Source organism: Rhipicephalus microplus, chromosome 3 (assembly GCF_043290135.1).
Source record: "Rhipicephalus microplus isolate Deutch F79 chromosome 3, USDA_Rmic, whole genome shotgun sequence".
Taxonomy (NCBI): Eukaryota; Metazoa; Arthropoda; class Arachnida; order Ixodida; family Ixodidae; genus Rhipicephalus; species Rhipicephalus microplus.
The window spans coordinates 81,837,771-81,864,819 of NC_134702.1; the positions used below are offsets into that span (position 1 = coordinate 81,837,771).

General features: G+C 45.7%; 1 protein-coding gene across 1 annotated transcript in view; it reads right to left on the reverse strand.

Moving 5' to 3' along the window:
• LOC119186197 (histone-lysine N-methyltransferase SETD1) overlaps positions 1-7,027 on the reverse strand; it is a 136,980-nt gene extending 129,953 nt beyond the window's left edge. The window contains exon 1 of the mRNA XM_075888358.1: positions 6,970-7,027. The gene's annotated coding sequence lies outside the window, so the exon portion shown is untranslated. The remainder of the gene's footprint in view (positions 1-6,969) is intronic.
• Positions 7,028-27,049: the final 20,022 nt, after the last annotated feature.

The window sequence follows — 27,049 nt, forward strand, 5'->3', positions numbered from 1 at the left end:
GTGAAAGGTTTCCACAATTTATTCAGAATTCACTCCACCATTGTAGTTTTTTTCTTATGCAAACGGCTAATTTACTGCTCCCGTATTTTAATCAACTGCTTGGATCCTGCACTCATGGTCTGCTGCAATTTTTGGATCTCCTACGGTGTGAGCGGGCACAGCATTTCGCCAACGGAAAATAAACAGCTAAGCAATAAACAAGCCATACAGACAGCCGAGACAACCCAGCGGACTGTCTTCTGTCATGCCTCAGCGCTTTCCAAGAAGCCTGCTGAAGTCTGCTGGTCCCCACGCGGATCCCACCGCTCAGGCCCTTTTGTTTATTTACTCGACCTCTCGCTCCACGTCCACTCCGTTGAGTCTGTTCCTCCAGGGAGTCACCCTTGCTACTTTTTTAGCAGTCTCGGACTTTGCAGGCGCAAACAAAACATCGTGGAGTCACGTTGAGCCATGCTGAGGACAGCTGCGCCTACCAAGGGGAAGAAATAAAAAAAAGTAAGATTAAAAGTAAACCAGCCTTAAATCTAGCTTCAACATGCCGAATCGATCGTTGAGCCGCTTGCTTATGTTTTGCGGGAAAAGTCGCACGGCTTGCTTTTTGAGGCAATCCCTATACGCTTCGTCAGTAAGGACTTAGGCGCCTTGACCATGCTCGATCCGCATGGTCCAGAAACTCGTAATCTGATTAGCGGCTGCGGCCACTCGTACTGCCACGTTATCAATTTCCTTTACGTCCCACCGCAAGTTATGGACAGGAAGGGAGTGCAAGGGTTGCGTTTGTAATTTACAATAAAGTCACGTTGCGCGCAACTATTTCTTACACTGTTTTTCATGTTCCATTTATAGATTAAGGCCATTTAGAGACTAAGACACAGTGGTTGACATTCACTACACTGGATAGATATAGCTTATCACCATAGAGATGATAGCTTGGTTAATTCACTGAGTTGCTTCTCCAGGTGTAGGGTCATGGCTATGCTATATACTGTGACCACACGTATACACACCACACAAAATGCGTATACAGTGAAGCCCACACACGCTCACATATATTGTAAAGGCAAACCAGGCACAACACCCGTCCACGCGGCACCCGCCCGCACCCGCAGCACGCCCTTACACTTGGCCAGACTGCTAGTTAGCACGACGAGCTGCTGTAATCTCTCTGGCGAGTGCTACTGCCACAAGTGCCGAATACTTAGGCGGTTGACATTGGCTACCTTGTTGTGGCCGCAGGCGTCAGCCACGCTGCGGTTTGGTTCCGGTATCTGCCAGTCTCGGGTACCTGTGTGCTTAGGACAGGTAATAACCACTGAGCCGAACCATGATATATAAGTAACAAGAAGAATAAGAATGTGGCGGAGCACATTTGGCAAGCACTCTCAAACATGACTGGTAGACTGCCACTATCCCTCAAGAGGAAGATATATGACAGCTGCATCTCGCCGGTACTTAGCTATGGAGCAGACACATGGAGACTTACAAAGAGGGTTCAGCCTAAATTGAGAACGACGCAGAGAGCGATGGAAAAGAAAATGAGAGGTGTTACAATAAGAGACAAGAAGAGAGCAGAGTGGATCAGGGAACAAAGCGGCGTAATGATATCATGGTTGAAATCAAAAAGAGAAAATGGACATGGGCCGGGCATGTAGCACGTAGACAGAATAAGCACTGGTCACTAAGGGTAACTGACTGGATTCCCAGAGAAGGCAAGCGGGTTAATGAGAGACAGAAAGTAAGGTGGGTAGGTGGGTTAAGAAGTTTGCGGGTATAAAGTGGCAGCAGCAAGCACAGGGCCAAGTTGCCTGGCAGAACATGGGAGAGGCCTTTGTCCTGCAGTGGATGTAGTCAGGATTATTATTATTATTATTATTATTATTATTATTATTATTATTATTATTATTATTATTATTATCTGCCACAAAAGTGTCTGAAGGGCGAGAATGGCCGTATCAGAGAGTAGGCGACAAAACGACCTTTTTTGATGAGCCACGAAACGTACATCTGGAAGCCGATTTCGGCTGTGTCGCAGAGTAAACGATGAACACAGCATTCTCCAAGTAGGTTGCTGGAGCAGCATTCGAGTAGGTGCAGCGGGTGATGTAGCTTCTCGACGCTTCTTTTCGTTTCATTGAGGAAGTCGGTCACATTCGCATTGTTGTCGATTCCGGGAAGACGGTCACGACCTTCGTCAGCAAATCAAAGCTTCCGTTGCTTTGGGAAAATGGAGTAACCCTTTTCTGCAGATACACTTTCGGGGAGGCTCATCACTCACTCTCCTCATTTTCATCATCGTCCGGCACTTCTGGAGGACTCCCGGTGGTATGCCGGGCGGCGTGGCTGAGGAGCCCATTGCAAGAATAGTTGATGGTGTATCAACCGGCCGTCGAATTGGCAACTCCCAATCCTGGTGGCATGTAATGCACTACAAAAGCTATAGACTCTTTACGTTCACCTGTAGCAAAGACGAAACTGGTGGATTATTTTCTGCGTGAGGTGAGTAGTGCCAATGCAGGCTGATATATGGTGCCGGTGAGCTTTATCTCCAAAAGAGGGCAAGTTGGTGAGCGACTCAGCTGCACCGTCGTGGCAGCGAGTCGCAGAGTTCCCATCCGCGATTAAGCCCGAGTGGGTCGGCACGGATAAGGTTGAGGCATGTAAAAGCGGGAAAAATACATAGCTTTTATCTAATATCAAACCAGAAATCAAAGATTTAGTTCAATTTAATGTAAGTCAACCTGACGCGCCGTTCAACACAGGAGTGTTGTTTAACGCCTTCGTTGTTGTGCAAGATTTTGGTAGCATCGCGAGGGCGGTTGATGGCCGCCAGCCATTTTCAGTGATCCAGCCAGGCATGATTGGTGCCGAAAGAGTATGCTGTTCCTATTTACTGGACGGCGTCGTCCTGAAATACTCGGAACTCTGGTAGTTTCGCCGGTGGTAGTATGTACTGACAGAATGTACTGAAGCTGTTGGGCTAGCAAGGATGTCACCCGAATGAGCTCCTTCACTCCAACAAGCCTGCTCAACAGTGACCATCTACAAACCTACTATTAACGCATTCCGCATCAGCATCAAACGTTAACCACATACTACGAAGGCGCCACAACATTCTTATGCAGAATGACCGTCTCAAAAACATATTTTCGGAATCGCCACGTGCTGTGTATCGTCGATCGAGAAACTTGCACAATATGCTGACTTCGTCTGTACTAGCTCTTCCTGCCTGTTCAGGTTGCCACGCTTGTGGTAAATCACGTTGCAAGGTTTGCGTACATATGATCACCTCTATTTCAGCCCAGAGTTCGGCGTCAAATTTCCGAATGAAAATTAAAGGTGATTACAATTGCGATACGAGCAACTGTGTGTACCTACAGGACAGCTCAGTCTGTAAGCTTCAGTACCCAGGCCAGACATAGACACCATTCAGCCTGCGCTTTATTAATCACAAGGCGCATGTTTCAAATTTTCCTAACCTACCCTTATCTAAGCACCTGAATGTGACAGGACATTCACTTGATGACCTGACAGCCACAATATTAGAATCTGGTTTGAAATCTGACCCCGAACGGGAAGCACGCGAATCATTTCTCATCTACAATTTCAAGGCATTGTCATTCGGCATTAACGAAAGCGTAAGAAAGTTGACGTTCCTGGGCGCACGTTAAGCAACCGAATCACAATGTCTCGGACAAGGCTAAATTTCATACCATATGTCTGCCGGTTTCGTCAGTTTTCAGTCTGTTACCTACTATTTTAATATATATATATATATATATATATATATATATATATATATATATATATATATTGTCACGACATCAAAACAGAGGTCTTGCCGCAGAGCTTGGTCTTTTAACAGAACCATCGTAGTCCATTTCATAGTCCTTCATAGCACATGCACAACTGTCATTGTCTTTCTTTTTGACAAGCACGTGAGATTTTCCTCCCTCCGAAAGAGGCATCGTCCCGATGCGCACTTTAGGCGCTCTACCAGGCGTATGAAGAGTTCATGCCAACACGGTAATCGGGAGTTAACTAACTCGATAAATACGGTTTCATACGCACGACGTGCACGACCTCGGGTAAATGCTCTTGGCGCTTAGAACTACAGTCAGTGGCGCAGTGTCGGAAACAACTTCGTAGTGCACGTCTTTCAAGCGTCGCGTGACGCTGTATGGGCCAAAGTACCGTCTTAGCAGTTTTTCAGACAGTCCACGTCGACGTATCGGAATCCAGACCCAGACCTTGTCGCCTGGTGTGTAGCAAATAAACTTGTGTTGGGGGTCGTACCTTTGTGCACCTTGATGCTGTTGATGACAGATGCCCACACGCGCGAGCTGTCTGGCTTCCTTGGCTCGCTGAGTGAATTCTTCGGCGTCTCTATACACATGGATGTCGTCACACTCATGCGGCAACATGGCGTCCAACGCTGTCATGACTTCGCGACCATACATCAGACTGAACGGTGTCATTACAGTGGTTTCTTGTTGAGTGGAATTACAGGCAAAGGTCATGTACGGCAATATCTGATCCTAGTTTTTATGTTCCGTGTCAACGTACATGGCCGACTGCAAGGCCATGCGGCATGGCCATGCGGCGGTATGGCGCATGGCCCACCGTCGACCTATTTGCTTCCGCTGCGGAGAACCCGGTCACATTGCCCGCTATTGCCATCATGGCGATTCCGGGTTCGGGAACTTTTCTCGTCCCGCTTCTTTCCGCTCTGAAGACCATCGTGCCTACGATGCCGATCAATTGTCGCCTGGTCAAGCAACTCCACCGCGTCGCTGGCAATCTCCATCACCTGCACGTCACCGTGACTTCCCTCAGAGCTACGCGGACGTCACCAGAGGCCGTTCGCCTAGCCCGCGCCGGGGAAACTAACTGCTGTGACCTCGGGGGGCAAGGTTGCCAATCGCCGAGACACTGAAAAGTTCCCCCTATCATCGCAAGAGGGTATGACGACAACGATGACGAATACGACTATGAATACTAACGCCGATGAAGTTGTACGTGCCGATCTTAGCGTTCTCATTGACGGATATCACGTTACAGCCCTGGTTGACACTGGCACCGACTTCTCAATTATGTGAAAAGAGCTCACCGACCGCCTTAGAAAGGTCAAGACACCGTGGACAGGGCCGCACATAAGGAGAACTGCTGGTCGTCTCGTAGAATCCCGTTGCCACCAAGATACGGCAGCGGGTCGTGGCTGGAAGGGCGTCGCCACAAATGAAGGTGGAGGACGACATCAGCGTAGCTCACTGGATATGGCTCAGGACTTGGCGCGGGTTGTGTAATGACTTGCCTCAACTCCTGGCGGACGATTTCGGCAACAGATGCGACAGGCGCTTGAGTAGGGGGAACACAGAGGGCCCGAAGTTCCTCACGCAGTATTTCCCTAATCATTTGTCGCAGGGAACTTTCGCATACCACCGTGTTCTGAGCTGCAGCACTTAGTGCCGTGTGGTTCGGCAGGTGGTCAAAGTGTCGACATCGTTAAAGCAGTGCGCGCTCGATGCCAGTCGCCTCTCTTGTGAATTCATCTACTGTTGTAGGTGGATTTCGTACGAGGCTTGCAAACACTGGTTCCTTAAAACCCTCCATTAGGGGACGCACTTTGCCTCGGGCATGTCAGGGTCAGCTCATCGAAACAGACGGATCATACCCTCTGCGTACATGGCGGCTGTTTCGTTGGGTTTTTGCACGCGGGCCTCAATCAGTTGCTGTGCGCGATCCCGTCGGTCCGAGTTCAAAAATGTAGCGAGAAGCTTTCGACGGAAATCTTCCCCATATTGGAATGTAGCCTCTCGGTTCTCGCACCGCGTGCGAGCGCCATCTTCCACTGCGAAATATGCACGGCCAAGTTTGTGCTGTTCGCTCCAGTGGTTGGATACAGCGACCCGTTCGAACTGTTCGAGCTAGTCCTCGACATCCTCATACACTTCCCCACGGAAAACGTCAGGAACGCGAGGATGTTCAAGAGTCACCTGCGAGGGAAGAGTGGTCTGCGAGGGCAGAATAACCGTGGATGTCGTAGGAGCTGCCATGCTGGAAACATGTGGAACAGGTGCGGACTTCGGACTTAGGCCTAGTAGGCGCCGACTGAATCGGTGCACCGGAGTCGTGACGAGGGGCCGAGTCTCTGGACTAGGTGAACGGGTCAGAGCAAGACTGTCCTGCATCAGGTTGTAGGCTCCAGCACCTCCACCAGTGTCATGACGTCAAAACAGAGGTCTTGCCGCAGAGATTGAGACAGCAAAAACAGGTCGGCCTTTTAATAGAACGCGCAAGTGAATTCTTCCTTTTCATCCATTTTATAGTCCTTCATGGCCCATGCACAACTGCCATCGTCTTTCTCTACCAAGCACGTGACAATATATATATATATATAAATATATATATATATATATATATATATATATATATATATATATATATATATATATATATGCAGCATAGTTCATTATTTATACTTCCTCATGAGCTATTCACAGAAAGACAAACTATAATTATGCTCAACGAAAACCTAGTTTGTGGTTTCACTTTTTTCGTCTATACAAGACGGCAAATCTCTGCTCAGTCTAATCTGACACTAAGCAGTCGCTCGCTGGCACCAGATAACTTTGACGAAAGCCGGAGAGTGTAGTCCGTTCAGAAAGCGTAGGTCAAAAGCCTTCACAAACTCTCGCGAGAAAAGCCCTCAGGTCGTTTGCACAAAGAGGGATGACCAAACCTGGGAAACGAGCAGAAGTTTCAGGCAAACAGGGTGGCGTGTTCGCGGTAAGGCAGAGTGGGGCCGACCTTAGAAACAATAAAAGCTGCTGTGTATCATTGGTGGCTCTGTTTGTCGGTTACCGTCGCCGTTTTATCCTCGTACTTTCACAGCGATACTCACTTTCCTCAAGTAATGAACCAAAGAGCTCAGCAACGTAAAAGAAATAGAAGCGAAAAAATCCGTGTCACCTTTTAACAAGTGATGGCCATCGCGTGGACGATGTGAGGCTGCCTTTCTCAGGGCATCGTTGCACCACTCTGAAACGAGATATTTGAAAGAGATGTTTTGTGAAAGATGCACTGGCACAAAAATTCAGACTACGCGTTTTCTTTTATTTCTTTCTTGCTGCTCACTTGAGTCGAAAAAAACTTGAAAGTAACTCAAGTTTGCTCAACAAATATGTTGTGCTCTCAGAGCTCACTCAAACTCGGGCTGACGAAAATGTTGCTCAACCAGACTCCCTCAAACCCCCAACACACAAAAACATTTGCTCAGCAAGACTCACTCAAACTCGAATTAACAGCTTTAGCTGAGTCTGAGCGAGCCTGAGTGATTCGATTCAGGAGTCCACTGGCGTAAAATTAGCTTTTCTAATCGCAGTGCAAATGCACTTTAACGTCAATATCACTTATTAGCCGTTCTTTACAGTACCTTTCGATCTATTTTCAAGTGAGAGTTACCAGTGGTTGCAATCCAGCAAAACGTTTTTACAAAACGTTTTTACACGAGCGACTTCTATCTAGAACTTACGGCAAATGCGTTTGCGGCAAGAAATGCTCGCATCCCCCCCCCCTCCCCGAGCCCTTAGGCCTCTGATAAACAAAGATTGAAGCAGCGCATAAAAGCATGTGCGAATAGATTTTCGTAGAAACTTATGGTGATATAAAGCTAATCGTAATGCTGATTAGTAATGCAGATAGGTGACTATATAGGAGTTGCTCGGGATGACCTCGTCATGAGACGGCATATCGTTTGCTAAAGCGCGTGACGCATAATAAATTACAGGCTCCTCATTACCGACCGGAGTCGGTCTCGGTTTGAGAGAGCTCCAAAACCGGCAAGCCATCGGGTGCATCACTGTCAAGCGTGTGCAACGCTCGACCACGTCTGTACACAGAACTGTGATGCATTCCATCACGATCTGCCCCAAGACGTTCTTTCGGACCGGAACAGCAAAAGTAATGTCGTCAAACAAAAGTTTTAATGCATGCACCACGGCCATGAATGCGCGAGCAGGAGCCCAAAAGCAGTCTGCGGGCGCAAACATGGCAAAAAGGTAATGGCGACTACGGCGTCAACATAACTTGTATCCACTTAAGTGTGGTGACGCGAGATAAGTAGGGAGAGGATGGGGAGGGGTTCCCCCCGAGTCATTTTTGAAGCTGCCGATGCCACAAGACGCGGCGTATAGTATATTCGATCTCGCCCGGAAGCATCTAAATTCATATACTTTCCCAGTCACACGTGTAGTTGACATTTTGCAGTTGATATACGCCTGTTCACAAGAATCAGCTCCACATGGTATACTCTAATGTTCACTCTAAGGTAATGAAATGATAAGCTTGAAATATATATATATATCAAAAGCTGCTGTGGAACTACGGCCACACAGACAAAAAGGACGATGACTGACCGGTGCGAGCTGATCGCATCGAGAGTGCTGCTCGCTTAACCGTTTATATACAGCCCTTATAGGCAAGTGCACTGCCCATCATAACAACAAAACAAAAGGCATAGCATTAGAATGCACGCAAGAAGTAGGAGAGAGTTAGGGCTCCTGCTGCACTGTGTGTTTTTCCATGTCCCGTACCGAATTGGCGACCAGACGTTCAGCCTCAATCTAGAGCGCCTCTACCCCTCCGTTCATTCGCAATAGTTTATTTTTAACTTTAATTGTAATAATAATATTAATAATAATAATAATAATATATTAATAACGACAACATTAGTAGTAGTACTAGTAGTAGTTGTAGTAGTAGTTCTCATTAGGCAAAACTAAATGGCCTTGAGCTAGTTTTTGGTGATTACGGTTTCAGAGACGCTTTCTTACAAAAATGTGAGTATTCAATTATAAGCCACTTCGACTCCGTAACTAAATCACACCAGTATTGGAAATAACAACTCAACCACCTGGCACCAGCGATTAAATTCAGTGTCCCAGGAGTTCACGTAATTAATCAGAAATGGTATCTCGCCACGTACTTCTGCTACAAGGCAAGCACCGTGAATTCCGCGGTATTTTTAGGGGCGAACCTCCTTATGCCGCGGGTCGTGCGTCCGCGATGTATGTAGTAGTAGTCATCGTAGTAGTAGGAGGAGCGGCACGTGCGCACTGTTTATGAATATTATTACTTTTTATTCTTTACTATGGCGTGTAACAGTTACATGCCACTGAGATCAGGCAAAAAGAAGCATACGTAACTGTTACCTGACTACGCCGATATCCCGGCACGTGAACAAAACAAGGACAGCAGTGATGTAAGCAAAAACATATCCAGTGCAGCACAATTCAAAAACATCACTGTGAAGAATTCAAGATCTAAACCTATGTAGAGGTATCTATACACTTGAAACGCACTGGAGTACATTTAGAGAACAGAAGTAGACATTGGAACCGGTGAAATACAATTTCCCGTACATTAACCCGCGCACGTAAATCGAGGAGGAAACCGGCGCACGCGTATCATATAGAAAAAGATAGTTGTTTCTGATGAAATAACCTACAAAGACGAGTATCAGTGACTTAATCTCCAATAAAATTTGCCTTGAATTCGAAGCCTCCTAAAAAAAAACTAGTAACAGAAGGACGTACAAAATGACTGCCCAGAAAAGGTTGCCACGTTAAACTCGGTGGGCGTATACCTTTCTTTTCTTTAACAAGGTTTAGCCCTAACTGCGTCATGGTAGAGACCAATCGACATGCGACGTTTGAATGTGTGGTTTCCCGCCTTTTTTGGCGTGCGGTTAATGCTGGTTTTCGGGGACAGGGTGTGAGAACTTTCGTGTCCAAGGGCCGATTTCCGCGTAGCAGCTTCTCCGCTCTGTTAATAGTTGCGGGGCTGTTCAGCCTTTGGAGAAACCGATGTGAGGCCGTAGCTGACAATCGCCGCCGGCGTGCTTTGTGGCCGATAATGGAGAGAATGAGGCGAGAGATCCTCGCGTTCCTCTCCGAAGAGCTTTTCTTCCTCGGGGAGCAAGAGTTTCTGCGGCATTGGTCGTGCCCTTTCGTCAAGGTGGAACACGAAAGGATACAACTCATTTCTCGACCGACTTGGTGCTAAGCAGCGCCCGTTGAGTTGTTTTATATGATTTCATTTGTTACATATCGTGTTTCATTGCATCTATTATATCGTTGTACCATTGTATCATGATATCGCATTGAGTTCTTGTGTACATATATGCCATTATTGTCATGTATATTAGAGCAAATGTATTCACTGTAACGTAGTGACGTTAGTCGTGAAATATAGATGTGCCGAAGTGTATATGCCCTGTTACTGGAATGGTATGAAGCCTTTGTGTTCTGTACATGCTGTAAATAATTTTTTTCTAAACAGCAGCTAGGGTTGGGCCGCAGTGCCATGAACTAGCGGTGGTGAAAGGAGGAAACTAGACACCTCTTCTAGTCCGGCCTTGCCACTTTTCGTTTAGTCTTTGGAATGTCCGCTGGATGACGGTACAACTATATGGTGAATATACGATAAAAAGATGCGAGATGGCTTAACTTGGAGTGTTTCCTAGATGGATGGACGGATGGACAGACGCATGGATGGACGGATGGACAGACAGATAGATGTACGGATGGACGAACTCATGGATGGACAAGCACTCGAACGGATGAACAGATGGACGCATGGACGGATTCACGGTCGGACGGACGGGCGTATAGACGAACGCAGGGATGGACGTGCTAATGGGTGGCTGGACGCACGGAAGAACGGAAGCACAGACGGATGGACGCACGAACAGACGCACGAACGAACGAACGGATGGTCACACAGACGGACGCACAGACGGATGGAAGCGGAAGCGCGGACAGACTCATGGATGCTTCGCCCCACTCATCACCATGCACTCCGTGGATATGCTGTGATATTTTATCGTAAGTAGGGATGGTAATTAAAGACTTAATTAACGGTAAGAGTGATGAAGTACCCACGGTAATATTACCATGTGTTCATTTTTCTTAATTATGCCTATAAGAAGTAAACGAAATCACGAGGTGACACCACTGTGTCACCTGCTGCTAAGGTATAAATAGCCAGCTCTTAGTGTCTAAGCCCGCACAGCACTTAAATTTCATAATTTCGCTCATGTTTCACATATGCTCAACACTTATCTTATAAATATCGTCGTGCTTCCTACTAATCCATTACTTTTACCGAGTGCTATTTTTTTCGCACAGCAAAACAAAGAGGGCTATTGCAAGCTCATGACAATATTGGATTCACCTTGATCATCCTGCGTTGTACAAGATAGAACAAGTCGACCTCGGATAGAATAGCTACTGAACATCAGAAAAAGACAAGGCCATAAATTTTCTTTCGACCAAAACCACTTTGCGAAAGATAAGTAGAGTATAACACATGCATAAGTAAGCATACACAGGAAAGTCAATGAAATTAATGCCACTACGTTTTGTGCAGGTCTGTTTAGCAGATTCATGACAAGTACAAACTCCGAAAAGGCTCTGCTTCTCGGGCATTTCAAGCCGAAGAAAAAGTTACTGCATTTTGCAAGCGAGAGATAAAAGCACCAAAAAAAACTGTAGTGTACGATTAAAAATGTATACCAGCGCGTAAAATAAAACTTATGCAAATGACGCAGAATAATAACCACGCATAGCACCTTCTCGTTATACTGTCTTCTGTATTCCCTTCCAGTTTTATATAGGTGTTTTCCTCACGACACGGAATTCTCGCAAAAGAACAATGAAGAAATTTTCGGGCGCAATATGCTAATGAAGTTCAGGTTATCTGCATTAAAAATAAATAGAATATTCTACTCCTATAACATCTTAGCCATCACCACGTCTTCTACCAGCCAGTATGCGTGCGCCAAGTGCTCAATGTTCTTAAATGGGTTGGGGGGGGGGGGGAGGTGGTTAGGGGCCGTTAAAAACTAAATGCATGAAGACTAAGGAAAAAGCCGGCCTGGTGGCAATTCTCTCCTTTTTTTCCGCCTACCCACTGTTCTCTTTCCAACAGTCTTGCTGCTATTGGAGACTATATATAGTATACACTTCACTACGCTATACTCTATACGCTCCCATCCTCCTCCTCACACAGACACGCATTTTTCTGGCACTCACTACCCTTTCGCACTTTCTTGCTATACTTATTACACAAATTCATACAATGCTCTACCCTCTCCTTTCCTCCTTTCCCCCTCCTTACTTTAACATCACCTCTCGTCACCCTTACTTCCCTTTCCCACCACCTTGGTATGTATGACTCGGAGCCCTCCACTACCGCGTCTCTCATAATCATATCGTGGTTTTGGGACGTTAAACCCCACAAATCAATCAATCAGTTGGTATGTATGACTGCTATGCATAACTGTGGTGTGCTAAGAACTGTTTGGCCTACCTTTGTCCCACCCTTTACTACGTACATATTGGGATATCATCTGGATTTCCTCCAATGCCTTTAAAACCAAGGCATACGGCAAATAACCTCCGGGCAATATACCGTAGCTATATAGGTGTTGTGTAAATGGGTTTTTATCCCGAGGGGGATAGCGCGTTCTTCAATGGTTATGAAACTTTACAGTTTTGTTGATACTAACACACTCACTGTTTTAGCCCTTTCGTTATCAGTGTTTATTATGTACACTTCTATTGCCGTTATTCTTCAGTTATTTTGTAGATTGATGTGTGGGTTCTAACGTCCAAAATTGACCGTATGATTGTGAGAGCACGCCGTAATAAAGATTCCGGAAATTTCGACCTTCTGGAGTTCTTTAACGTGCACACAAATCTGAGCACACGGGCCTAAACAGCCCTCTTGTTCACTTCTTTTGTAACCCGTAATGATGTTTGTATGTACTAAGCATGACAAAAATTATTACGCTTTCTGAATCGATCTACCAATGTCTCATTGTTCTGCCGCTAAGAGAAATACGTAGAGAGAGAAACTCGTTATTATAAAAAGATTTTTGCCGGCACCTATACTTTGCTGCATGCTACTCTGTGTGGGAATGGTGACAGAGACGTAAAGATACGCTATCACTGTTTATCTTTATGCTTAAACACTCTGGCACCTATAACCCGTCCTAATTAAATGCTATTGGGAATAGTACAATTACTACGTTCTCCGTAAGCGATAATCTTGATTGATATGTGGGATTTAACATCCTAAAACCATCATATGAGTATAAGAGATGCCATAGTGGAGGGCTCCGGAAATTTTGACCACCTGGGGTTTTTTTAACGTGCACACAAATCTGAACACACGGTCCTACAGCATTGTCGCCTCTATCGAAAGTGTAGCCGCCGTAGCTGGTAAGCGATAATATGATTTCCTACCTTGTGTTCGAACAAACTATAGCAAACTAAATGTCTTTTTTTCAGGCACACCACATTAAAATGCAGTGCCATACGAAACTAAATCCTTGTCATCGGTACATAAAGTCCAATGCTTGCACAAGAAATACTGTCTCGACGAATTACGCGAGCAGTTACAGTAACTTGCTAATTAGTTATTATTTTTTATTTAATTCGATTTGCTCTTTCCTCTTGTTTTCGTTATCATTCATATTTGATCGGCTGTTATTATCTCGGAATGCTTAACTTTATGGTTTCTAGATGAAATCATCGCGCTTTTGCTTCGCAGTTATATTTACATTACTTTTGTGATTGCTTTCATTCTGTTCAAGTCATTTAAAAAAACTCATGACGCCTTCGTATTGAATACTTTAGCAAGCAATTTTTTTAGCTTAAGATACCATCGTAATGAAAAATCCGTTAGCAGGGTTTGTGTCGAGCCGATGATTCGACAAGCGGAGTTGGCTTCCTCAATACTAGAACAGAACTGATTTATTTCGCACTAGCGTGTCTATATGCTTCATGCCCTCTCCTTCATACTATCAAAGAAGGGGAAAGGGCAAAAATTGGAGAGCGGGGGAAGGGAAGTACTGTGACGGATTGTATGAGTGAAGTGAAGAAGGAACACGTTGTGAATAAAAAGAAAATAATGTAGCAGTGAGGAGGTGAGGATATACACATGTCGCTGAGTCTCGGTTCTCGAACCGGTTGTCAGAGGTAAACAATGAGCAGCTTAAAATTATTAGCTGGAGGGCTTAACTCGCAGTGGCTTTCTTTGTGTATGTACCATACCGAATTGATTTAACAGTTCCTTTAGAAACATTTATACCAACTGGTTGGAGTGTGTTGAACTTGCGAATAAGGTATGACTCTATATTTTATGTTTGTTGAGGACCGGAATTCTGACTGAAAAATGAAGAGTTTGAGATTGTTGAAGTTGTGTGCTGCTACATAAAATGTTGTGCCACTGCTTTCGGTAATTTCTTGGCCGTATCCGCGCAAGAACCATTTATTTTAACATTAAAAAGCTGTCCTGTATCGCCAATGTAGTGTTTATAACAACATGAACATTCGATCATGTAGAGAACGTTTTCACAAGTGCAGGTAAAACTAGGTTTTATATTGTGAACATAATCTCTCCCAGTGCTTTTAACTATCATGTCATTTTGAAAGTGTTAGCAAGTCTTGCATCTTGGGCGGGAGCAAAGTCCTATATGGGCAGTAAAAATGAGAGTTTACTTTTGCATGTACTAACATGTCCTTAAAAGTCCCGTTGCGGCGATACACGACCATTGGTACTTCGGAAAACATCTTTATAAGGCACTCGTTGCTTGCCAATCTTATATAATATTTACAACCAATATTTTCTTGTTTGGGAGCGCATTCGAGTATTTGGTCATAAATGAAAGCGGCTGGTTGGGTTGTGCTACAGTGTTTTTTTTCCTAGGTAGTGCGGTGTTGTTTTCTTATGTAGTCTACATACTTCGTTGTAAACCTTGTTTAGGGTGTCTTGTGGGTAATTTATTTCAGCAATGTTTCCTTTAAATTACTTAAGTGGTGGACGCATTCCCCGTGGTCACTGAAGAACGATCCTATGCACCTCGCTTGTCCGACGAAAATGTCTTGTTTGCAGTATCATTGGTGGTGATTGGTGTAATCAAGGTATTTTGGCTGTCTGTCGGCTTTCTGTAAGTCATCGTCCTTAATTGTCCTGCTTTAATAGATACTGTCGTGTCTAGGAAGTTAATTTCAATGGGAGAATGGTGCATGCTACATTTAGTACTAGGGTAAAACTTGTTACAGTGACCAATGGTTGCATTTAGTGCGCTTATGCCATGTTCACATATCATAAATATAGTGTCTATGTAGCCGAGATTGATATAGAAGGCTTTACTGGAGAAACTTTGCTATTGTAATATGACATGCCAGTTTTTCTGCTCTCTATATTTAATCTTGCATTCTCCCGAGCCCTTCATTCAACATATGTGTGCATGTTTTTCTCTTATTCTTTATTTCAAGCTCCACTGAAGAGTTTAAAAGACTTGTTTTAGTATCAGAAAGTACCCCGTTCATGTTGTTAACTATGTGATCTCCGAATGTAACGCACATTATTAGCGATGTTACAGTGTATGCATATTAAACTAAAAAGTATTAACTTCAATAAACTTGACCTAACTATCCTGTTCATGGCAATCTATGGAATACTCTCTCACCTCTTCATTTTACTCCTGCTTACCCTCACTTCTCTTCCCGGCACTTTTGCTGTGCTACACAATGAATGGCTATGCTATGCTGGGAGCTGCTTGGCCTATATGATGCGCATGCCCGCCAAATGTCGAGCTCTCTCTTGAAAATAGTTCAAATAAATGCTTTTCACCACCACCACCACCGGATGATCACGCAGTTTTGCCCAGCGTTAACAACTTTGCTGTTAGAAATTATAACCCTGATGTAGAGTCACGTTCGGTATGATTTCCAGCACGCTCTGCGTGGTTGAAGCGTCCCAACACCTGAGCAATGGAACAGACAAACTTTAAATTGGTTCACCAAGTACCATTAACGGAGATAGTTTATTTTTGCCAATTCACCATTCTGGGTGTCAATTTTTGGTGTTGACACCATTTTAAGCCTAAACAGCGTGTTGAAACTTATACCGAGTGCGACCGCATACAACATTTATGCTGAGCATATATACTGTTCTCGTTTGCATTCGTTCGGTATATGTGCCCATATACATCGATGAGGCATGTGGTCACGATGTGAATGTGCGAACTTATGCTCATTTAAATTGTTTCTCTCTGCCTCTCCCTCAGTTTGCACGTACATGCATGCGCACTGCGCGTGAGTGAATGCATTCGTGTGAGTTAGTGTAGAGGGTTACCTATAGGTCAGGGTAAAAGCGGAGGCTTGCGTGCCTCTCGCACGCACAAGCCCCTCAAGTTACAGCAAAAATCCGTTGTTGCGTGAGAGAGAACCGCTTCCTTCAGGCTCCTCTGTAGCCCAGTGCCGTGAATAATCGATACAGCGAACTTAGAACGAACGTAATCAAAGCTGCGCCAATTCCCTTCACTGCAATCTCGATCCCAGTGCAGTTTGCAAACACTACTCACCAGCAGTCATTGCCCAAACCAAGAGTCTGCTCGAACAGTAAACCATTCACCCTTCCATGCTCTCTCAACTGTCGACTGCATCTGCACATCGGTCCTATAAGTTTTGCCTTCACGCCATAAATGTTCATAAAAGCAAAATTTACGGCGACGCATAACCAGTTCTATAGAGCTTCCGCTTCCAGTCGCGAGCTCAGAACTGCTCGGCGGCCAAACACTCTAAGCGGGAGTTATAAAAGAAGTGAGCGTTCTCAATGCCAGCGCGCCCATCAACAATCATTACAACGTCGACGTCGACAAAGCAGATGCGGGGAAAAAATGAGCTTGTGTTTATTGCTTTGAACGCGAATGCTGATTTCAAGTGGAAAGGCAGTATATTACTCCTTCCGCGTATCAGCCGCGCCCGCTGAGAACAAATGCGAGTGAGAACGCTGGAGAGCTACGCCAAAACGAGATTTAGGGTAATTCAAAAAATGCCTACGCCATACCCCAGTTTTTGCTTCGTCGTTTTCGCGCGTCGCGCGTCTTTCGAGTGTACATGAAAACGCACTCAGTTGAGAATTGCGTTGCAGCAGAATGAGACCGGAGGTGCGGTTCTTAAAACACGAAAGCGACGTTGCGTTTCGGTACGCCGTATACTTGTCGGGCTAGTTCAGTCGTTTGGCATAACATGTACCAGAAAGCCTTCCGCATCGGGATGAGTCACTAAAAAGTATACCATATTCTGCAACATTAAAAAAATACGCTTCCATTCTGTATAAAAAATACGGCTTCTCAAAGTAAGATGGAGTTGTTTCACTCCCCCAACCCATTTCTTTAGGTAAACCATTCATTTTGGCTGGGCCTTCAGTTCTTCGCCACCAACGGTGATTCATCTGACACTTCTTCCGACCAAAGGAGATCTATTGCACGTTTCGCGAAACAAAAACACAAGGTAGCCCGTTTAACATTTCCGACCCTGAATATTTTATTATTTTCTGCATTCACGAAACTGAAAGAAGCATGTTCCACAAACATAACAAACAAAATAACTCAAGGTCCATTCACTCAAACATGGCTATTAATATGTCATTATTTACAATGGTCAAGTAAGTTCCAATTTATAATTTTCTCAATTTTCCAGTTAACGCAGAATTTTATGACCCAACCAAATGCCTTAACACTCCTACCTTGTATCTCGGCCATTTTGCGAAAACGATTAAACCCTCTTATATCAGGAACCAAAAGGAGAATAAAATTTATAATTCAAAGTCCACTTTCACACACACGAAAATTGCATGTTTATGTTATCACATTTGTTGGTGTTTTTTCCTCGGCGTGTTCACACAGTACCATACCATCGGTTCTTTTTTTTTTTCCTTGGGGATTGTTTTTTTGCGCTAAGAGCTCTAGCTTTTAGTGTAGGCGCTTTTTCGTCTCCATTACGAAGGCATAACGACTATATCAGAATTGACAATGTAATCGATGACTGCCGACAACTAAGTTGCATTCTAAGCATAACAAGAACCAACAAGGATGCAGTCCAAAATAATTCATTGCCTGACAGTTTGTGCCATAATATTGCTACATAGCTGACCAGGAGGGACAGACAGGTATATTGCCTCGCTCGAAGAGAAGACAGGTAGTTAGGTGAAGTGAGGTTACGAATTTTGCTGGTACACCTTGGCACCAGCAAGCATGGTACCGGGTTAATTGGCGAATTATAAAAGAGGCATTTTCCCTAGAGTAGACATGCCAGCGGTGATGATGACGATGATGTGATGATGATAATGATGACGAATACTATGATGACAATGACGACGACGACGATGACGACAAAGCGTCTTTAGTGTTGAAAATTGACAAACGGTGAAAACTTAAAAACTCAGGAGCTTTTCCTTTGCCACAGAAATGGGCATGAGCGACACTTGCCATGTGCATGCCTCAGATACTACTTTTCTATCTTTCTTTCACTGTTCTTTCTATCGCAATGCGTAATGCAGCCTCCGAAACGTTTTCTTCCTTCATGCCGGGAATGCAGCCACATGCGTTCGTCGACGAGCTTTGAGCGAAACACCTTATTTGCTACTAGCAACAGCGACTGTATGCATTCCTATACAGACATCAACAAAGTGTGGCAGCTTGAAATGACAAGTCACTTCGGTACAAAAGTACATTTTTATAAGAGAAACATCATAACGGCACATAAAAACACGCTTATGACAGGAACAAACTTCACGTGGCTGCTTTCTCCATGCTAACCAGCGGCGTGTTTTGCAAGCACGACGCCGTCATTGAGATCAGTGAGCTATAAGATCTTCTCTGAAAGTGTGCCTACAAAAGGTGCACTAGATAGTAGCAATTGTTTTCCCTGTGTTTGTTCACATCGTGGTGATCCCACTACAGAGATGATTAAGAGCGGAGCCAATCCAGAAAACGAACAAGTCAACGTTGTCACTCACATATACGAAGAGGAAAGCCCACCGAACACGGAAGTGAGGAGAGCCGGGCACATGTCCTGCGAGAAACAATGGTGTTTCCGCCTTGTGTCTCCACCTGACCGGACTGCAACGACAACCCACATGCCGAAAGTGACTAATGTAATCACGCGGGCTAGGTCTCCAAACGAGGAGCAGCGCCTCTGGAGTCATTAGGCGGCCAGTGGTCATGCCAGCCAACCGAAGGCTGCCGGGCCACCAATAGGTGCTTGCCGCAGGTGGACGCCACAAGCGACTTCACCTTGTTTGTTTGCTCGGCACGTCTCAGCACCAAAAGGAGTGAACACGCGCCCACTCTCCCGCTAATACGAACGTTATGCGCGGGGACATGCAGTGCTGAAGTTTCCTAAGAGTAATGTCCTATAGGAGAGGCCATTCTCCCGCCGCGTGGTAGACCATTCTCCCGCCATGTTCTCCCGCTGCGTGGTAGAAATATTCGAAATAGTACTAATTCCGAATAGTATTACCCTGTGGGCTTATCTTACCGGGGTGAGAGCCTCATATGTTTAAACAAACGCGAAAAGTGACTGCTCATGTCAACAAAAGAGATGCAAAAACACTGAAGGCTCAAAGCTGAAACTAACAGCGGAGCTAGTTTTCAACTTAGCTTTTCGTAAATTGTTGCTAATTATACCAAGCTTTTGATAGAGTGGCAAATTTTTCGCTAGTACAGTACTAAACATGGCAAGCCTTGGTTATACCTCTGCGGTTTCGGTAGGTTCTGCACTTTACGCACTTGTCACGTGGTTTTGGTGAGAACATGTGACGTGACTAACTGTTACAAGTGACGCGATTTCAGTCGCTTGAGTAGCTGTTACGTGATTCATGACGAGAACATAACCATATGGTGGTTTCCGGACGTTAAAACCCAAATATCAATCGATGACGAGAACATGTCACGTGACAAGTTACGTCATGTTACGTAATTTTATTCACGTGACAAGTTACGTGACATTACGCGATTTCGTCACGTGATTGCAGCTGACTATATGACTCAACAATGATGGTCATTTTCTACCCGCGATGCACGACAAACCATCGACCAGCTCTGCTGTAAAAACCTTCAGCTTTTGATGACGTCACCGAAATGTGTTACGTCATTATGTCGTCATGATTACGTCATCGCATGACACCGCAGCTTGGTCTAAAGGGGGCTCATCAAAATTACGCGTGACACAGAAAGGTTTTCATATCCCTGATGCTGGAACCAGTTCACGGTCACATTGTGTGCAGACTGGTTTCAAGGGGAAGGAAGAGGGGGACGGAGAGGAAACAATACAGTCAGTTGAGATGAAAATGGGAAGTCTTTGCCAAATGCGCAAGTGAACATGTGAGGTTTTTTCGTAATACTTCCTGAACAAAAACACTTCTGCAGGCTTATCGGCCACTTTGTTGGTTGCACACTTCAACGCGCAAATGTGTGGCTACAGGGAACAACCGAAGGAGACAAAGTGAGCGAGGCATAGTATGTGTCTAAATAACACGTACCCTTTCAGCCGTGTTTTACGTTTCTTGAAGAGGTCTTCATAGTAAATATGTGCTAGCTCGCCAAAAGAAAAAAACTTGGCTGTTTTGTCTTTTTAGAAATCGTTGCAACACGAAAGTGAAACGAGTTGAGCGCTCGTTGTCCACTGTTTCGCCACAAAGGCGAAATAATAAGAGTTGAAGAAACAAATAGCAATGTCCCACGTAGAATGTCCAGCAGTTCGAAACTTGCAGCGTGCACCTCAAGCAGAAAGCACGCACAAAATGAGTACGCAGGACGAGCACAGACAACTGTCACAGCTTGACACTTAAAGAACGCTGATCAAACAGAAAGAAAGGCGCACGAAACGAACGCACAACTATACACAGGCCGAGCACGAACAACTGTCGCAATTCTTACTTCTTCGTGTGTAAATAGCGTGCTGCTTTCGTGAACGCGGCTGCGGCAGTGAGCGAAGTGACATTTGTGCTCACATTAACCGCTGAAACTTCAAAGCAATATTGCCGTAGAAGCACAACCGATACAAAACGTCCAAATGCCGAGATAAGAAGGCGCGCAAGTCTGCTACCACGCAAGACAACATGCATACCCACTTTGACCACGCCATGTGGAGGCGCGCGCACATAGCAACGCGTGGGGTGGCGCGGGACGTCAAGCTTTAGAGCACGCGTGCCAAACGCGCACTTCTTGGCGCCATCTCGCTGCAGTTTACGAAAATGCGCTGAAGTTGCTGAGCTCCGTGGGTGGCCAACGGTACATGGTGTGTATAAATGGTTTGCCGTTAGCCTATGGGCAACATACGCTGTGTGGCTTAGTATTTTGCGACGCACGCTGCGGAGCCTGAAGTCGTTGGTTCGACGCCCCGATATAATACGTTTTGTTTTTGCAATTGGTGCACTTGTATAATTTACAACGTCATATCCGTGAAGGAACGCCATATTCGTCAGCGTAGCTGTGGTAGATCCTGGCCTAAAACACATTCGTGTTTAGAAAAATGGTTCTACTTTGCGTAGATAATTGTGACTTGGAACAATATTGGTTGCCTGCTAAATCATTGCTCCAAATTAAATTAATGAGCAGCCAGCAATGAACTTAAAATGTTCCACATTTTCAAAACTCAGGCAAGACCACTTGTGCGCAGCGAACAGCTTATAACCGTCTCCGCTGCGCAGCCCTGTATGACTGGCCCGTCGCAGCACTGAACCACAGGTTGCGAGGCTTAATCATGGTAATGGGTCGTATCGAAACAAAAAACGAAGGGATATCGTCACATCGCAAAATGTTTACCGTTATATTTATCTCTTTTTCATCATGCCGTTGGTGGATTCATATTGCAGCTACCGATGACACATAAGAAGGCTTCATGTTCTTTCAAGCTGAAAATGGGCTTTTGATACATGCGATATCAATGATCAGTGTTGAATGCGAAGCCTTTCTGTTTTTTTTTCTTCGGACACCTTGATTACGGTAAACAGTGCTTGCTCGGAAGTCTATAGATTCATTCGTTGGTAACAGTAAATCTACAATCACTCTCCCTTATAAGGCAGCTGAAAGGCAAGACAAGTTCTGATCGTAAAGGTTGCGTGCTAGAAACCCTACCCTGTAAAGGCTGTTCTCTTCTGTGACATCCTTACAAATCGAGCAGGAAGAATAGAGTTACATCTTGTGAAATTCATTGCGAAAGCGAAGGCAATCATTTAGCAACGACCGGTGGCATCATTTGCGCCTTGCAGGCACCTGGCTTTCTTTTCGTACATTTTTAGCAGCACCCGAGTCTGTTGGCTTCGTCGACACTTATCTATAAGCGAATGGGCGTAGTCGCGCCTTAGTATTTTGCACATAAGGAACACACCAATCATCGTTCACACACAGCCCTGGAGGCGACCAAGAACTACAGACCATATTTAAGGGCACGAAGGAAATGTGTATTCATTCTATTCTCCCACATGAAAGTTGTGCTTTTGTCCAGGGGTGATTACTGCATGCTTTAAATCTGAGTATGTACCCTTAATAAACAAAGCACACGGAGAAAAAAAATTTCTACTTAAGGGTGAGATGGCACGTTTTTTTGCACTGTGAAGGATATTTACCGACGCATTGTTATTAAAATGAGTGCCGTGCTATATTATGAACATTATTGTGAAGGCCAGTGGTTATTTGCTTCGGGGAGATGTGCCCTAGGCAAACAAAGGCTTAAGTTTATTCTCTTCTTTTATATGCGAAGCATATCTATCTATCTATTTATCTATCTATCTATCTATCTATCTATCTATCTATCTATCTATCTATCTATCTATCTATCTATCTAGCAGCCTGCCTGTCTGTCTGTCTGTCTGTCTGTCTGTATAGGGGAGTTTATTAGACCAAATTGTAAGGCAAATGTGAAGAAAGAAAAGTGGATGAAAAGATAACTTGCCGTGGGCAGGAACCGAACCTGTGACTTTCGAATAACGCGTTCGATGCTCTACCATTGAGCTACCATGGCGGCTATCCTCCCAGCAACCTAATTGGGTATATATGTGAATTTAAACGTGGAGTGTCATTCAGCGTCATCTGTAGCCATTGCGGCGAGTGTGGCACACTCTTTTATGAGCCTTTGTGGCGTCACGTAGCACCTGAACTTATTACTAGCTGGCAGCTGACCAATAGTCCCTCGTATACAACTTAAGGCACCAAGTCTGCCAGTACGAGACCTTTCCTAATGAACAAGGAAAGAAGTGTATACTTAAGGGTTCGTTTTTCCGTGTTTTGAAACAATATTAAGGAAATCTGTTCAGCAGACAATAATGCCAAGGAATGCCAAGGAAAGTCACAGGAACCGAACCTGCGACCTTCGAGTAGTTTTTGTTATTCGAAGGTCGCAGGTTCGGTTCCTGCCCACGGCAAGTTATCTTTTCACCCACTTTAATTTCTTCACATTTACCTTACAATTTGTTCTAATAAGTTCCCCTATACTTTCCTTGGCACTATCATCTGTTCAATTTCAATATATATTTATATATATATATATATATATATATATATATATATGACGCTTGGTGTTGCCTGGCGCATACCTCATGCTTATTCCATTCTCACTTCTTCATCAGCCTCTACCGTTGGTCACTCTATTCCTACGTCACAGGATCCTTTCCCCTCCCGAAAGAATGCGCGAGCTACAACTACAAACTATGAAGCATGAACAAGTTGTGTCTCATCATTGAAAAAAAAAATGTCAGGAAATGCTGTAGCTCCACGCAATATGAGAGTTAGATAAACTTGCACAAAATTTCACATGAGAGGTCAGCATGTCCGGTGATATCTAATGGAGCTCTCTGGTGGGCGCGGCTGGCGGTTGTGTTCGGGACATTACAAGCACTGCTTTAACGCTGAAATTTGTGATGAAAAAGCAGTTATAGCGAGTGTAGTGGAGCATACGCACTAACGTGTATGCGCCTTCTAAAGAGAAGGAAAAACCCCGTGCTATGATTGCACGAGAACCTGGGCCGCCTTTACCAGACTTGTCGTACGGCCATTTTTCGTTGCGACTTCGTTGCGACTTCTGCGGTTCAGTAAACGTCATCACATTTGGTAGAGGCTGCTGAGATCCCCAAGCAGACCTGGAGCTCCGCTCTCACAAGTTGCCCGAGAGACCACTGCAAAACATGACTGACGCAGTCGCCAACCAGCCCATCCCAGCCCAGCCAGCACCACCGGCTGTCCCGTCTACCTGCCCCGGCACTACTCGCCAACGGGACCCACCAATCTTCAGCTGCAGTGGTGAGCAAGACGTCGAAGACTGGCTCTCCTTGTACGAACGCGTAAGCGCCAGCAACAAGTGGGACAACGACTCTAAGCTCGCCTACGTTACCTTTTACTTGGCAGACGTAGCTAAACTTTGGTTTACGAACCGCGAAACCGCCATCGCCAACTGGTCCTCCTTTAAGGCACTCGTGACTGAAGCGTTCGGCCGACCAGAGGTCCGCAAGCTCCGCGCTGACCAGCGCCTGCGCCACCGAGCCCAGCAGCCTGGCGAGACATTTACTAGTTACATAGAGGACGTGCTCGACTTCTGCAGGCGTGTGAATCCATCTATGCCCGAAGACGAAAAAAATCGGCAGATTCTCAAGGACATCGAGGATGGCGCATGCCAGATGTTGCTAGCAAAAAGCCCAAACACGGTGGCAATCCTCGTAAACCTCTGCCAGGGCTTTGATGAATTGCGCCGTCACCATTCCATCGCCCGACAGAGTGTCCCACCGCCGGATTCGATCTCGGCCGTCGCACTCACAAATGCCAACGTTCGCCAAGAAAGTCTGTCCAACCAGATCAAAGACATCATCAGGGAGGAAGTCGCCCGACAGCTCTCCCATCTGCCGCATAGCGACGCACCCACCGCAAACCTGCCTTCGACACTGCAGCAGGCCATACGCACTGAAATTTGTGATGTCCTCCCTACAGTGCAGGCTCCTTACCCATGCACTTCAGTAGCACCTAATCTCTCAGCTGTCAGCTACGCACCACCTGCACCACCTTCACCTCTCAGCTACACAGCTGTGGTCGCACGGCCCCCATCGCATCCAGTCGTCTTATCAGCTCCACCTCCTCTGGCCTCGCCTCCAGTTTACAGGCCCTCAGCTCGCTTTTTCCGTCGATCTAATGAGTGGCACACCCAAGACAATCGTCCTATCTGCTTCGCCTGTGGCATGGCTGGCCACATTGCACGCTTCTGCCGCCGTCGCCCCACACCTGCAAACGCGTACTTCGGAACTCCTACCTACGCGCCGCAGAAGGCCACCGCATCTGCATATGAACAGTGGCACTCAGACTCGGATCGCCGCCCATCGATCAACTGCTCGTTTCCCATCCCCTCGTCGCCGATCGCCATCGCCTATGCGTCGTCGACCACCTCCTGAGTAGGGAAACTAATCAGTGCAGTTCCGGAGGCAAGAACTGCAACTTGTGCGAAATTCCCAAGGCCCCCGTTTTCGCCGCAAATGTTGTTGATGTCGATGTTGAGGGAGTCGCTACATTAGCGTTAATTGCTACCGGGGCCACCGTTTCTGTGATGGACGCCAAATTTTGTCGGAAACTGAAGAAAGTGACCACATCTCTCTGTGGCATGGTGCTGTCCACGGCTAGCGCGCAACGCATTCATCCCTCTGCTCTGTGTACGGCGCGCGTCGTCATCCAAGACGTTGTGTACGTCGTACAGTTTTTTGTTCTGCCATCTTGCTCTCATGACCTTATCCTCGGTTGGGATTTCTTATCACGTCATGAAGCTATCATCGATTGTTCCCGTGCAGAAGTGTCCCTTGTGCCAACATATGAATTTCCCCCACCCGACCAGTCTCCTCGGCTCTGCAAACTCATCGCTGACGACGACATCACCTTGCCACCGGGAGCTTCGGTCCCTACAAGCCTTTCATGTGTGGCGCAACCTGACGCCACGGTGGTGTTTACGCCATCTCCTGTTTTTACTGAACGCAAGGGCATCGTTCTCCCATTTGCCGTTCTTAAAATTGCGTCTGGTTTAACCGTAATTCTGGTTACCAACCACTGCAACTACCCCATTGGCTTACTTCGTGGTGAAACGTTGGGATATGTGCAACCTGTCGACCATATCGATGATAATATTCTTCCCGGCGAAACGCCATGTCACATTGCTGCAATAACTCATGCGTATGAGCCATCAAGTTTGTCAGCCTTCGACAAGGCTATTGACGCAGACCTTCCCCTCTCGCATCGCCGCCAACTTGTTGCTCTCCTTAACAAGTTTCGCTCTTCTTTCGACTTTCAAGAACCTGCTTTGGGTCGCACCACGACTATCACTCATACTATTGACACCGGCTCACATTCGCCTCTGCGACAGCGTCCTTACGGCGTTTCCGCCGAAGAGCTCCGCGTCATTACGGAGCAAATAGACGACATGCTTAAACGTGGAGTGATACAGCCTTCTCAAAGCGCTTGGTCATCACCTGTGGTTCTGGTAAAGAAAAAAAGATGGCACCGTTCGATTTTGCGTGGACTATCGCCGCCTAAACGAGATTACGAAGAAAGATGTCTACCCGCTACCACGAATAGACGATACTCTTGACTGTTTACAAGGCGCCGAGTACTTTACATCCTTGTATCTGCGTTCTGGGTATTGGTAGGTGCCAATGGCTGAATGTGATCGCCCTAAAACAGCCTTTGTAACGCCAGATGGCCTATATGAGTTCAAAATGATGCCGTTTGGTCTCTGCAACGCACCTGTCACATTTGAGCGCACGATCGATACCATCATGCATGTCCATACATGGAAAACTTGCTTGTGTTACCTGGACGACATCGTAGTCTTTTCGTCTGATTTCCTGACACATTTTGTTCGCCTCCACGAGATTCTGACGTGTCTAACTTCTGCGGGCCTACAACTTAACTCCAAGAAGTGCCACTTCGCAGCACGAAAACTAACCATCTTGGGACATGTCATCACAAGAGACGGTGTTCTTCCGGATCCCGATAAGCTTCGGGCTGTTGCTGACTTGCCGTTGCCCACATCACTGAAAGCCCTAAGAAGTTTCGTCGGTCTCTGCTCCTACTTTCGTCGCTTCGTGCGCAACTTCGCGTCCATCATCGCACCTCTCACGAGTCTGCTTTCCAACAGCAAAGGTATATCTGCATGGTCACCTGCAT